Raw genomic sequence first — 13,368 nt, forward strand, 5'->3', positions numbered from 1 at the left:
ATTCAGCAGGTAGCCAAGGACCTGCTGGTCCTCCCGTACCCATATAGGGGGGAGAGGGTTGGGCGATGAAGTCTCCTTGCCCTCCTTGACGGTGACGAGGAGCTTCGCCGGCTCCGGGTTGGTGCCGTCGACGTAGCCGAAGACGCCGGCGCCGCGCAGCTGAGGTGTGATCTGCGTGCGCCATAGCACGTATTTCGTGCGTGATAGCTTCTCTGTGACCTGATTGTTGAGGATTGGAGAGAAGGCGCTGGAGGAAGACATGGCTAGGCTAGATTGGTTTGACAGAAGCTCTCGATGGAAAAAGGAAAGGCTATGTTACCATGTGCGATGCGGAAAACGTCTTACCTCGCAGAGAGGGGACGCGTACATGTTATATGCAGGGGTGCAAAACCCTGGTAGCGCATACAGTTGGGATCCATCTCATCCGGGAGAGAAGATCTCGTACAGGTACAGGAGGTTACAACTTGGAGTCCAAGCTAGCTAGAGATAAACCTCCTATCATAACTACCAAGATACATACAACTCCCGCTAAGATACGTCACATGTGACGCGCACAATGAAGGTACACATACGGCTTGTTTAACACCCTTTACAGATATGACTTCGACTTAGTTGTTAAACCCTCCAATAAAATCCAGTTTCCGACGAGGTCCATCTGACATTGCTGTTTCTTTCACCTAAGTCGCTTATCTTTTCCTAATTCTAGATATGACAGTTAGTTTGGAACATTATTAGAGTTGCGCTCATGCATTACTATAATTAAACAGGGTTCCTCTAAACAACTGATTTCACATAGTAGCACAGAGCAGGTGCAAAAACTGTGGTGGACCGATCCGGCAGGTCAGGTTCTTCCAGAACTGAGACCATCTATATCTCAACACAAATTCGAGCCGAGTTTACAAACCATAACCCACAATGAGGTGAAGTTGTATCTCAGAATTTCTGATGCAGTACATTATACAAACAATCTGCCAAATGCACTACATACAATGCATCACACCGTGCATCACTCGGAAAACAGAAAAACTAACACCATGCCGTCATAATTAAGCACAAAACAGAGTATTTGTATTTAAGAATGGTAAACATGCATTGTCAGACTTTACTGGTGTTGTTTGAGAGAGAAGAGCGTCTTGAAGATGCCCACTAGAACACCAGCCACGGAGAAGACAGCGACAATGGTTTTGAAGTTGTTGTAGATGAACCTGTGCATCTTGATCCACATCCACCTTTTGACCTTGTAGTCCTCCATGCGCAAAAAGAAGCGGATGTACGAGCTGCCCGCAGGAAGGTGCTTAGAAACACTTTTGAAGAACTCGAGCATCTCTTTGTTTGTGAGTACTCCATGCAGAAGATGCTTCGTTCGTAGCTCGTGCACATCCTCCTCACGATCCATGAGCATCAATAGGAGGGCGAGGTACGAGCAGACAGCCAACTCTTCATCATGACGTAGATCCCCTGAGGTCGTGCATATCTCAAAAGCCGCCATGTTTACAAGCCAACATGCGCCTATGTTGCTCAGCGCTAGGGGCGTCATGAAAAGCTCGCCAAAGAGGTGGCCTTGGTTGATGCCGATTTCTGTGAAACTTCCAGTCTTGATGGCTTGCAGCTTGATGCCAATTTCTGCAAGCTCGAGGGCAGTTGTAGATAATGAAATTGTTTTTTTCTTGGTTGATGGTATATGTCTTCTCATAGGGCCGGGGTTAGGCTTAGCAACCGTTCGCGCGTTCAAGAGTTTCAATGTTGAAGAAAACATTTGCTTTGCCCTGATGGGGGCTTTCAAACGATTCAATGTTGAAAATACTTGATTGAAGCAGGCCTTCTTGTTGACTTTGATGGTTGTCCTGCTGCTTGTTTTGTTGAATCGGACGAGACCAAGGAGATGGGGTGGCCTGTACTTCTCATCCAAGTATGAAATGTTTTCTTCTGGTATAGTATGATACATGTTTGTGAGACCTTCTCCCATTACTGAAATTGTCTTGTTCACTTGCGCGGACACAAACCCAAAGGTTAGGATGGTTTCCATAACTAGCCAAGGAACTTGGTCCTCCAGCAACATTACATCATTATAGATATGCAGTTTGTTGGAGTGAAAAACATATAGCAACTCTGGACATAGAAGCTGCTCATCGCCCATAATAATCATAAACTCAAGCAAGAAACAAGCATCATAGAACATCATAGCCTCAAAGTCAGCATGACTTATACCTGTCACCGCGTCATCAGCGTAGAGGCGGCGGGCCTTGTCCGCAACCTTGACGACAGCCCCATAGATCTCCTCAAGCGAGTGGCCTGACCCATTGATGAAGTGGTGGGCAGCCACATGCTTCACCTTCTCCATCTGCCGGAGGTGGGGTGAGTCATGGTGGTAAGGGCCGATGGCCACGACCCTTGGCACAATGTACTGGCTGCCGAGACCGTGTAGGCTTGCAGGGAACCTATGCATCTTATCTTGTCTCTTGTGGAAATCAACCTTGAGGTCACCTGCTCTACTTTCCTCAAGTACTGCTCCTCAACCGAAGCCGGTACTGCTGCATCTGTAAAGACCACGATGTGCTCATCATCAACTTGCTGGCGGCTACAACTAGGAACCACCGGCACATCTGTAATCTCAGAGGGGGAAGCAGCCTTGAACTCTTGAGCTGTTTTCTTCAGGTATTCCTCAACCGGATCAGGTACTGCTTCTACTGATTCCACGGCTTCCATCCTCGAACTAATTTGCTGGATGGGTTAGGAGTGCCACACAGATGTGTTATATCCCAGAGGAGAAATCAAATTGCTAGAACTAGCATCGTTTCCAAACTAGAAAAGCAAAGTATCGACGAACAGATTAACAAACAAGATGCGAAGATGGCACTTCCACTGTCCTGTTGGAGTACTATACTAGTGCAAATGGTATTAGCTTTTCCACTACGAAAAAATGTATATTCTGAATCTAATTAACCACTCTTTAGCTTGTCCCCATCAGCATGGTGAGCTCGCCTATGCTAACCACCCTTTCCGTTTATAAGTTTGCTAATTCCAAGGTAATTCAGGGTTAGCCAAGGCCATCCTGAACCGTAGAGTGTAGACTATTGGCGAAATATCATAAAGTTCTGCAGCACTTGAATTGAATCATAAATTCTTTGTAGATGTGGAACAGTACAGCTGTTTGTAGAACTGACCAGTGCAAAACTAAGTCATATTTCTTGCATCCCAACATGAAAACAAAATTATCAAAATAACATACATATAAATGATGACTGATTCTAAGAGTGCTCAACAAATTAAGTGCTTAGAGCACTAACCTGGAAGAAGATTAGAGATATCCCATCTAGCTTCTGATCAAGAGAACACCCAAGCTGGTATTGCCTCACAAGGAAAAAGCAAGCAAGGGAAAGGGGAAGAAGATATTGGCTTGACCTCTCGGTGCCAGGTTGCTTCCTATAAATGAATAGATGGGGGCAATGTTGGAAGAAATGAGGTCTCAAAAAAAATGTTGGAAGAAATGTGAGCAGGTATGCTCCAGATCTTGTGACCTTAGATTCAAGATTTTCATTCTTATTATTAAGAGACTAGCTAGTCTCCAAATATTAAGAATCTTAATTAAGGGTGGGTGATATGTACATGTGATGGTTACTGATTACCACATTAAGGGCATTAGACTATCATTATCATTATTAATTGACTCCGAGGATCGTGAAGACCCTTCCTCCCTTAATGGTTATCGTTGGCCTCCTCTAAGGTGAAAGAAGATAATAACGGGATACATGCAGCCCGCAGCCGGCCATATGTGAAGTTCTTCTCCCTAGTTTCAAATCGGGCATATACAAAAGAAACGGTTTAAGAGCTGGCCTAGAACTTACCAAGAAAAAGTGTAGGGATGCCAGCTAGTTTCTGCTCAGAAAATACCAAGCTAGTAAGTATTGCGGGGTGATTGATGATCGTTGTTTTATATATAAAGCGGGGCAAAAGCCTTTTCGGTAAGTAGGAGAAAGGGTAGGAAGTGGCTGGACCAACCTAGCGTACCAGGTTGCATATATAGAAATGATTTTAATTAGGTGTGCGTGAAATTGTTTCATTGGAATCAAGATTAATTAAGACGAGCAGACAGTCTAGTCTCTTTACGTTTAGCAGCTCAATTCATCATATTGTCAACCTTACCGGTTACCACATTAAGGAACATGTGGTGGTACCAATTAACACGTTAATGAACATTAGACTATGGGCACGTGATAAAGTATTCCGGATGTATTTAAGAAGACCAAACATAGTAGTGTCTTTAAATTTAGCAGGATAACTTACCCTAGGGCCTACGGTGGGTCTGTTGTTGGATGTGATGGCTACCAACAACCATGCTAAGAGACGTTAGACTATTATTAGTACTCCCTCCGTTCCTAAATATTTGTTTTTCTAGACATTTTAAATAACTATTACATACGGATGTATGTAGACATAATTTAGAGTGTAGAATCACTTATTTTGCTTCGTATGTAGTCACTTTTAGAAATGCCTAGAAAGACAAGTATTTAGGAACGGAGGGAGTAGTAATTATTGGGTAGACGGGGAATTATTCAATGCTGATGACGGTGTAAACTAATCCTCCATGATTGTCATTGTTTGAGCTTCTCAGAGGTGAAAAGAGATAAAAACCAGGTATACATACTTGCTGAGCATATATATAGAAAGATTTAAGAGCCGGCTGGAGCACTAACCGAGTAGGTGTAGAGGTGCCCGCTAGTTGCTGGCTGCTGCTCAGAAAAGACCCAATATTCCCGCAAAAAAAAAAGACCCAATATGTCTAGTACTGCTTCAGAAGGAGAACATCCAAGTAGTAGAAGAAAGAGACAAAATGCACCGATTACTGCGTCAAGGAGCGGAAACATGTCGTTGTTGGGTCGACGGGGATTAGTCAATTCGGGCAACTTGCGTTGCTGAGCTGTTTTAAGTTTGAAGTTGGCAGTTTTCATTGGTATTGGAAGAGCGACCTATGCTAGTTAATGTTCACTTGTAGTGGTGAAAATGTTGCCTGAAGAACAGCTGGCAATATTTTGTTGCACAGATGCTTGATTTGCTATCCTGAATCCTGATGCACGATTTAAACAAGGAGGTACAATTCCCAGTGAAAGTAGGTGTTTCGAAGAAAGAAAAACTCGGATCGGTTGGTAATGAAATAGTACCTGAGATTTGTAGTCAGAATTAAACCCCGGTCCTCGTCTACCAAAGCTCTGCTCTTGATAAGGAAAGGCGCTACAATGAATGGTTGGCCCGCCATCTCTTCTTGGAAGAAAGGCGATGCCGGCCGGTGTGCTCAGCAGCGTGCCACCGCTGCGTCGACGAGGCCCACTGCCATCATCTATCAGCTAGCCTGAAAGAAGCCTGGTCTGCCATGGCCGCTGCGGCGGGATGCGGAGGAGCAGGTCGGCGGGAGCTCGTCCGCCGGTGGTCTTGAGGTGAGTTATTTACCGAAAACCATCACACTTGAGGTTAGGGTAACAGATTGGTACCACATTTGAATCAGGGCATAAAAAACCACCGGTTGACTAAACTTCTCTCACGAGCAAGACATGATCATACCTTTGTACTCTTTGGGTGTTAATCACATAGCGATGTGAACTAGATTATTGACTCTAGTAAACCTTTTGGGTGTTGGTCACATGACAATGTGAACTATGGGTGTCAATCATATACAGATATGATTATTGGTGTTAAATCACATGGCGATGTGAACTAGATTATTGACTCTAGTACAAGTGGGAGACTGAAGGATATTTGCCCTAGAGGCAATAATAAAGTTATTATTTATTTCCTTATTTCATGATAAATGTTTATTATTCATGCTAGAACTGTATTAACCGGAAACATAATACATGTGTGAATACATAGACAAACATAGTGTCACTAGTATGCCTCTACTTGACTAGCTCGTGAATCAAAGATGGTTAAGTTTTCTAGCCATAGACATGAGTTGTCATTTGATTAACGGGATCACATCATTAGGAGAATGATGTGATTGACTTGACCCATTCCGTTAGCTTAGCACTTGATCGTTTAGTATGTTGCTATTGCTTTCTTCATGACTTATACAATGTTCCTACAACTATGAGATTATGCAACTCCCGTTTACCGGAGGAACACTTTGTGTGCTACCAAACGTCACAACGTAACTGGGTGATTATAAAGGTGCTCTACAGGTGTCTCCGAAGGTACATGTTGGGTTGGCGTATTTCGAGATTAGGTTTTGTCACTCCGATTGTCGGAGAGGTATCTCTGGGCCCTCTCGGTAATACACATCACTTAAGCCTTGCAAGCATTGTAACTAATGAGTTAGTTACGGGATGATGTATTACGGAACGAGTAAAGAGACTTGCCGGTAACGAGATTGAACTAGGTATTGGATACCGACGATCGAATCTCGGGCAAGTAACATACCAATGACAAAGGGAACAACGTATGTTGTTATGCGGTTTGACCAATAAAGATCTTCGTAGAATATGTAGGAGTCAATATGGGCATCCAGGTTCCGCTATTGGTTATTGACCGAGAATAGTTCTAGGTCATGTCTACATAGTTCTCGAACCCGTAGGGTCCGCACGCTTAACGTTATGATGACAGTTTTATTATGAGTTTATAAGTTTTGATGTACCGAAGTTTGTTCGGAGTCTTGGATGTGATCACGGACATGACGAGGAGTCTCGAAATGGCCGAGACATAAAGATTGATATATTGGACGACTATATTCGGACACCGGAAGAGTTCCGAGTGATTTCGGAGAAAACCGGAGTGCCGGAGGGGTTACCGGAACCCCCCGGGGAAGTATTGGGCCTTAGTGGGCCTGAGGGGAGAGAGAGGGCATCAGCCCAGGAGGTGGCGCGCCCCCTCCCTTGGGGAGTCCGAATTGGAGTAGGGGAGGGGGGGCACGGCCCCTCTTTCCCTCTCCCTCTCCCTCTCTTTCCTTCCCCCTTCCTCCTTCCTAGTTGGACTAGGAAAGGGGAGTCCTACTCCCACTAGGAGGAGGACTTCCCCCTCCTTGGCGCGCCCCAAGGGCCGGCCGGCCTCCCCCCTTGCTCCTTTATATACGGGGGCGGGGGAGCGCCCCAAAGACACACAAGTTGATCTACGGATCGTTCCTTAGCCGTGTGCGGTGCCCCCTTCCACCATATTCCACCTCGGTTATATCGTCGCGAAGCTTAAGCCCTGCGCCGGTAGAACATCAACATCGTCACCACGCCGTTGTGCTGACGGAACTCATCTCCGGAGCTCGGCTGGATCGGAGGCCGGAGATCGTCATCGAGCTGAACATGTGCTGAACTCGGAGGCCCCGTACGTTCGGAGCTTGGATCGGTCGGATCGTGAAGACGTACGACTACATCAACCGCGTTATCATAACGCTTTTGCTTACGGTCTACGAGGGTACGTGGACATACACTCTTCCCTCTCGTTGCTATGCCATCACCATGATCTTGCGTGTGCGTAGGAAATTTTTTGAAATAAAACCCAACAGGCTCAGCTTCTTCCCGCATTACCGGCTCAGCTTCTTCCCCCATTGTTGTATCATCGTATTCAGGGAACCCATGGCCAGGATAGTTGGCATCGTCCTCTTCTTCTTCATTGTCTTCCATCATAACCCCTCTTTCTCCGTGCTTGGTCCAAACATTATAGTGGGGCATGAAACCGGACTCAAATAGGTGGACGTGAATGGTTCTTGACGTAGAGTAATTGCGACCATTCTTACAGCCAGCACATGGACAAGGCATAAAACCATCCGCCCTCTTATTTGCCTCAGCCGCAAGCAGAAAAGTATGCATGCCCTCAACGAACTGGGGAGAGCATCGGTCATCGTACATCCATTGCCGGCTCATCTTCATTACACAACACCGAATAGACCAAATTAATACAAGTTCATACATAAAGTTCATACAACACTTAAATGCAACAAACAAATAACTCTCTAGCTAGAGCATTTAAATGCAACAACAAATGCGATCAAGATCGCAACTAAGGTAACAATTGATCCAACAGCATAATGATACCAAGCCTCACTATCGATGGCATATTTTCTAATCTTTCTAATCCTCAAGCGCATTTTCTCCATCTTGATCTTGTGATCATCGACGACATCGGCAACATGCAACTCCAATTCCATCTTCTCCCCCTCAATTCTTTTCAATTTTTCTTTCAAGTACTCGTTTTCTCTTTCAACTAAATTTAACCTCTCGACAATAGGGTCGGTTGGAATTTCCGGTTCACATACCTCCTAGATAAAAATATCTATGTCAACTTGATGGGCAGAATTTGTCATAAACACGAAATGCAACAAATAGTTTTAAAAAAGAATATACCACATCCGAATCATAACAAGGATGAGGGCCGACAGGGACGGATATCAAAACCATGGCACTATGTATAACAAACAACGTACGGGTAAGATAATTATTATACGAGTAACTATATATCCAAATCACACAAACATCAATTTTTTATATAAAATTTCATGAACAAGAGGCTCACCACAAGGTGGTGCCGGCGACGGGACGGTGGGGCGATCGACGGTGGTTACGACGGAGATTTAGAAGGCACTAAGTAAACCACACCTACATATGCAAACTAAGTGTTATTTTGACCTCAAATTGCATATAAATCAAATACTACCACATATAATTCCTCCCAAATTACTAAAACCCACAATTAATCACTAAACCAATGCAAGAGCTAATCTAGCAATGAGAGATGAAAGGACAAAGTTACTAACCTTGGTGATCATTTGAATGGATGAGGGCCTGCAAATCTTGACAAATTTGGGGCAAATTTTGTGATGAACTCGAGAGGAAGAAGGGAAGAACAGAGGAGAGGGAGAGGGGAAAGGGGGAAGAATAGAGTGTGGGTGGACGAAGGGTTTATATAGGATGACCTTTAGTACCGGTTCGTGGCACCACTTTCTTTAGTGCTGGAAGGGCCCCACTCTGACAACATCCTGCCACCACTTTCTTTAGTACCGGTTCGTGGCACGAACCGGTGCTAAAGGTTCGCCACGAACCGGTACTAAAGAGCTCCTCCCGCCTAGCCGTTGGAACCGGCACTAATGGACACATTAGTGTCGGTTCTGTTACAAACTGGGACTAATGTGTCTCACATTTGACCCTTTTTCTACTAGTGTGAACAAGTTTTGTGCAATATTGAACTACAAAAAGAATAAGTTAGCACTACAAACACCAACAACAAGCATGATGAACATGGATGAAATGGCACTTACCCTATCTTCATCATTAGTGCCACTTGGGTTTAACTTGTCAACCGCCTTTTGTGCGGCCGCCCACTTTTGACAATCTCGGCTGATTGTCGACCACTGGGAGCGAAGAGATCGTTCCAAGCAGTCAATTCCACTCTTGTTGTGTAGATCAAAGTGCTCCTTCATCAGGTTTCAATAAGCATCTCTACTTTGATCACCTCCAACGGATGGATCCCTCGACACTTGCAACCAAGTATTGCATAGCAAGACATCTTCCTCATTGGTGTAGTTGCCTCCTCTTCCTTTCGGTGCGTCGACAATGCCCTCACCATCCTTGTCCACCTCAAACACATGGTCATCAAAATGCATGTCATTGGTTTGAGACCAATGCAAATTGTTGGAGCCAACACCCATAGTTGACATATATGCCTCATCGTTGAAACTACAAAGTATATACAATGAAGCAAATAAGCTATCTATATGTATGCATTCAAAAAATACAACAACAAAAAGTTGGCGAAATTTTACACCTTTGGGGCATTTCCTCGAACACCTTCTGCGCGTCGGCCGCCGGCTCAACAAGTGAGCTCGTCCGTGCTTCGGTAGCCGACGCACCCCTCGCACGCCCTGCAAGCTTCTTCCTCGACGGCTTCGAGGAGCCGGAGCCGTCCGCCGCCTTGTTCTTCTTCGCAGATACCTTGCCCTTCTTCGGCCGCGCCGCATTTGGGAGCTTCGAGAGGGGGGCACGTGGCTTCACAGCGGGCACCGGCGCGACGCCACCCGCCGCCGAGGTCATCCGTGGCGGCATGAAAAGGCCGCACGCTATGTCGGTGCTTGAAGGAGCTCCGACAGAGGAGAAGCCAAAGCTTCCCGCGCTAGGGTTTGCGGCAGCGGCAGAGGGGTTGTGGGAGTAGGAAGGGGTGAGGGGGGTGCCAACGCGGGCGTCCATCGGGCCGATTCACCGGCGGCGGCGCGGGCGGAGCGAAGGTGGCGCGACGGAGAGATGCGGCGCGATTGCTCGCGTGTGCGGCGCGCGGAAGCGGGCGTACAAAATACACAGCGTGCGATGGCGATTTGGACCGCGCGCCCAACTCTATATGCCGCGCGCTTATTGCGCGTCCGCTGGAGCCCCTACATCGATTGCGCGCGCTAAAAAGACAAATTTGCGGTGCGACCCTTATTTAGCACGGCTGTTGGAGATGCTCTAAGCAGTGCAGCGGCTTCGGTCGCCAGAGGTCGAGAGGAGTGAGGGGAGGGGGGGTCGATGGGGATTTTTTGGGAGGGCTGGCTGGGCTAGGTCGTTTGATGTCTAATGGGCTGTCTGGGAATCGGGACCCAATTAACTAATATCCTTCCAAGTTCATGAATGAATCCTTTAAATCTTTATTTACTACTCCTTTTCTACAATCATTTTCCTCAATTTGGAATAAGGAAACAATTCAGATTTTGATTTCTCCTTGTTTTCATTCAACAATGATAATTTCATTTCAATTTAAGTACCAATTTTGGAACACACGCTGTCAAGAAATAGGCATGTACATACTCTCTGTGCATGGCAATATTAATGTGCCAGTTTATTTGGGCTGAGCTGAGTCCTGAAGGTAGGACGCACAATCTTCTTTGAAACAAATGCCCTTTGTAGTTAACTTGGCAGTGGTAGTAGCATCATTTAGATTTCTAGTGCAATCCAATATTTCAATTTTTATTTTGTTGGCTAAGTACACCTCTATGCAACTTCCACAACAGAATATTCCAAACTATAGAATGGTCTCAGTGTACCAGTTTTTCGAATCTCCATTGAAAAACTTGAAGGAAGATGCTCGCCAAATGGTCGTCAACTATTTTAAAAACTACTTTGACTTATATGGAGAACAGTATTAGTACTGTAAAACTTGACCAAGAAAGCTGATGTGTAACAGCTATTTTTTAATACTGTTAAAACAATATACCTTTCGAGATGTAGCTATGATCTCCAAAACGAGTAAGAACTTTTTCATATCAGTTATCGTTACCTAGTATACCATGTTCGGAAAGTTTAATCGTATATGTTTTGTAGCTCATGCATTGCTACCATTTTCATGAGCATGGATCTGTTACAATAGGATGAAACAAATTATGAGGCTGTGTGATGTAAATGTGGATATATATCACAGGTGCACAGCTTTGGGCTTTCGAGCGATCCAGGAAGGTAAACCTGGAAGCTGGAACATAAGAACTTCATTGATGTCTCTTTAGTCTGAAACTCAATGCGACCATAGTTAATTTCCTTCTACCAAATTCCTTTCATTCCCATCTATAAAAAGTTTCTTTTTATGCATGTTCAGTGCTCAATTCAAGTATGCTCACCAAGGGATACCTTTTTTTTTTGACATTTTGGTGCAAAGTAGCTTAATTTACCTCTCCTACTGTTTTCTTCAGAATTAGATGTTGAAAATGGTGTTGGAACTCTATTTAATTTTTGCTGCATTCTTAGTTGCTATTATTGATCATCAACGGAAGAGTTGATAAAATTCAAATTTAGTTCTCAATTCTTTTTGGTTCATTTAATTATAAAGATCTATCTTCCTAGGTCGACGGTGGTCCAACCGCACCCGTCTTTAAAACAATAGAGTTTGGAGTCCCATGTGTTAGAAATTTCATACCATTTAAACAAAATGTAGAAAAGAACAAGCTATGTTTATCTATGACATTAAGCAACAGCCAATGTTTATCTGCCGCGTTTATAAAAAGAAATCTTTAGCTAGAGCATTAAAACTAACCCAATCTTTAGCTACAACAGTTAAGGCTTCCCTATCTTTCGCTACAACATTTAAAACTAGACATGGCATTTAAGACTTCCCTATCTTTAGCTACAACATTTAAGACTAGACGATAAAGTCACTAGCTATGTTTGGCAATGTAAAAATACAACAATTTGGATAACCCATTCAATTTGTGCTTGTTACTGATGAGTAATTACAATACTAGTTACAGTTCTGCTATATATATGGACCGGGGTAAGTAATGGATACATATCAAAACCCAGTGAATTTCTCACACAATGGGGAAGCACATCAAGCACAATGCCCAACTTGTTGTCTTGCTTTCCATGGTTCTTCTAAGTTGCCTGGTTTCTTCAGCCGTACAAGGTAATGAACAATTGTAAATAGTTATTTCATGAACTTTCAGTGTTCATCCTTATGTTTAAAGTTTGTTTCGTCAACCTTGAGTATGCACCCCTTGGAAAGATCTAGAGTGGTTTTCTACATAGGCATTATCTACATGTTCACATGCAAAATGAAATTACCTTCATGTTGAGCTGACATAAATTTATTTGATTTTCACTTCAGGAGAGAGCATTGACGACAAGAGGAGCAACACAGCGGCTATACGGCCTAACGATGACCCTGACTGTGTGAGAGAGACGAAGTTGAAGTGGCCGCGGAAACGACAGTACTGCTGCAACTATTTTGCATATACTGGTCCATGCTACGATGACTATACTGTCTGCAAAGCCCATTGCCCGTGATTCAACACAATTCCCATGAATAGTTTTCATGTAATAAGGAAGAGATGATATGCAATAAGTTTTCCTATCAACATTTACTTTTCCAATTGCTTAAGTGAATAAAGATATGATTTCCAAAATTATTATGGTGCTTGTACTTATCCCTATCAACTGTTTTATCAAAAATACATTTTTCGTGCAACGGAGACACACCGCCGGCACTACAGTGCAATGTAACAAAGGGTGGCCAGGATGGTGGTCCATGGACCACCCTAGAATTTTTTTTTTCACAGGCTCACTTGTGTGTACTTGAGCTGAAGAAAGCCAAGAATAGGATTGTTTTTGCACAGATAAAGATGTGGTTTCTAAATTATTATTGTCCTTGTACTTATCTATATGAAATATGTTTTTGAAGAAATATTTTTTTGTGCAATGGAGACACACCGCTAGCACTTCAGTGCATTGGCGTAAACGAGGGGTGGCTAGGATTTTTCCATTGGCTCACTTGGGTGCACAGGTGTGCTTCTCAAAAAAGTGAAAGTACAACTGCGCTCTCTAGTTTCTGTTTTTCCCCGGGTTTTTTATTTATATGTTTTCTGTTTTCAGTTTTTACGGACCTTTTTTTTGTAGTTTTTTATTTTTCCCAGATTTCGGCTTTTTCCGTGCTTGTTTT

General features: G+C 44.0%; 1 long non-coding RNA gene across 1 annotated transcript; it reads left to right on the top strand.

Annotated features, from left to right (window-relative positions):
* Window positions 1-12,232: 12,232 nt before the first annotated feature.
* LOC119319984 lies at window positions 12,233-12,897 on the top strand. Its single transcript, XR_005154723.1, has 2 exons — window positions 12,233-12,336; window positions 12,538-12,897. It is a non-coding gene; the product is annotated as an uncharacterized LOC119319984 (long non-coding RNA).
* The last annotated feature ends 471 nt before the right edge of the window (window positions 12,898-13,368 follow it).

This window comes from Triticum dicoccoides, chromosome 6B, assembly GCF_002162155.2.
Source record: "Triticum dicoccoides isolate Atlit2015 ecotype Zavitan chromosome 6B, WEW_v2.0, whole genome shotgun sequence".
NCBI lineage: Eukaryota > Viridiplantae > Streptophyta > Magnoliopsida > Poales > Poaceae > Triticum > Triticum dicoccoides.